Source organism: Mesoplodon densirostris, chromosome 17 (assembly GCF_025265405.1).
Source record: "Mesoplodon densirostris isolate mMesDen1 chromosome 17, mMesDen1 primary haplotype, whole genome shotgun sequence".
Lineage (NCBI taxonomy): Eukaryota > Metazoa > Chordata > Mammalia > Artiodactyla > Ziphiidae > Mesoplodon > Mesoplodon densirostris.
This window is the reverse complement of record NC_082677.1, coordinates 3,966,043-3,968,367: the sequence shown is the minus strand read 5'-3', so window position 1 is coordinate 3,968,367 and position 2,325 is coordinate 3,966,043.

The window sequence follows — 2,325 nt, the reverse complement described above, 5'->3', positions numbered from 1 at the left end:
CTCGCACCACCCACGTACCGCCCACGTTGGGGGGGGCGGTGCCGCGACACGCGGGACGGGCGAGCGCGGAGAGCGGCCGAGGAGGCCCAACCTCAAGCCCGGTGCGTGCGGGAGTGTGTGCGGGCGGGGCGGAGGCGCGCGCGCGTCCTGACAGGCTGGTGTCAGCGGCGGCGCGCCCCTCGGCGCGGCCGGAGCTCCAGCTCCAAGCCTGAGTCCGCCCTCCTCGTCTGGGGGAGTTTTAACTGTTCAAAGCTGCACCCGTTCCGGCCGCTCAAATTTCCAGAAGTGTCTTGATTGCTTGCTTTCTTTTTTTCACTTTGTTTTGAAATCTTGATCTGCAGCGTGTTATGTCCTGACTCTCGGACACGCTTTAGGCAACCAGGGCGTGAAAAATGGAAATGGAAGCTTCCGTAAGTGAACTTGAATTTCTACCCCTGATGAAAACCTGTGACTGGCTCCCCCGTTGCATTTTTAGGTACAGTCTAAAACCCTTCCACGGTCTCCGGGTCCCCAGGGGCCCGGTCCAGCCCCACCCGGCGGGCCTCACTCCCTCCCCAAGCTCCGGGCACTTGGGCCTTGTACAGTTCTTCAGCGAGAAGAGATCTCCGCTCAGCTGACACTTTTGCCTTGTTTCCTGTGACTGAGATTCCTCCTCCTCCTCTCTGCCTACCTCATTCTCGTCCTTTAGATTTCAGATCAAATGCCACTCGGAAGGATTTCACTGACCTCTCGAAACTTTATTTTCCTTGGTACTTAACAGTATATCATTTTTTTAAAAAAATGTATCTTCTGTTTATTTGTTCAATGCTTATGTTTAGTAGACTGTAAATTTCATGAAGGGACGACCATGGCTCTTTTGCCTTTTACTGTACTTTCAGAACCTCGCAGGAGGTGGGACATAGTGGATATTCCCCAAATATGTATTGAAGGTACAAAAGAACTTTACAAACATGTGATTACAGACCTTTGATTCTGGGAACGTGCAAGGTTTGCAGTTTGCCCCGGAGGAGACAAGTTGCGAATCATGGCCTCTAAACTTTTTCCACAGTACTTTACTTTCAGTAACAAAATTTTTTTTCTTGCACTCCAAATATATGTATATTTATTTATTTACAAATTATAAAAGTGTAGTGCATGCTCATATATATTTATATATTATTATAAAGCACACACAACCAAACAGAAGCTTTTTAAAGCTAAGATAAAAATAATAGCTATAAATAAAAGTTCTAAAATTTTTTTCCTTCACTGTGCTTTGGAGCCCACTATGCAGATAATTTGTGAGAAGAGGGCTGCCCTCTCTTGGTAGAGGGCAGCTAAAGACACGTGCTTTGCATGGTCCGAATTCCTCAGGCTTTCACAGGTTTACCGTTTTGTGACCTCCGGTCGTATACTCAGCATTCCTGGTCTACACTATTTTCATTCAAGGAAAATATAAAGCGAGGCATTGTTTTAAGACAGCACATTCTTTAAAATGCAGAGGTACTCGTATTATACACTTATATTGGACCAGGAAACAATGAAACATACTCATGTATAAATGTCTCAAAACTGAGTGTCCATCTTTATAACACCATGGTCACTACTCTATAAACGGAAAAATAATTAATCCGTTCTCATGTCTCAAGGCTTACAGAATTTTCACCTTTGAAGGCAACTGAAATATATTATTTTAGGTTTCTTTCTTTTCTTTTTCTTTCTTTTTTTTTTTTTGGCAGCGCTGTGCAGCTTGTGGGATCTTAGTTCCCCAACCAGGGCCCACAGCAGTGAAAGCCCGGAGTCCTAACCACTGGACCGCCAGGGAAGTCCCATATTATTGTAGTTTTGATGGTGGGATATTCCCTACTGACTTTTATATTATATATATAATCTATCTATACTATATTATAAATTTATAATATATTTATGTCATATTATAAATGTTTATACATTTATATATAAATAAAGCCTTATATACTTTAAGCCTTAAGAACTTCTAGGGTAAAAGCATAACAGATTTCTATTATATAGCATGTCTTTTGGACTTAAATAGCTCAGTGTTTGAACAAATTTTGAAATGCTTTTATGTATGGGTGAAATGGGGGAGACCAATCATAACATAGTCCTAGGAAAATATTACAGATCTATGTATGAGAATTTCCAGCAAAGTCAGCTACACCTCTGTGAGAGATAGGAGTGAAACATGTAACATAAGTCAAAAGTGCAATTGTTCACTAATTGTTTACAATTTCCAGTTGTGTAGATAAATAATTCACTTGACCGTTATTTATTTCTCCAGAGCTATTTTTTGCTACTTGATCAACATATTCAATTTTACCTTCTCAT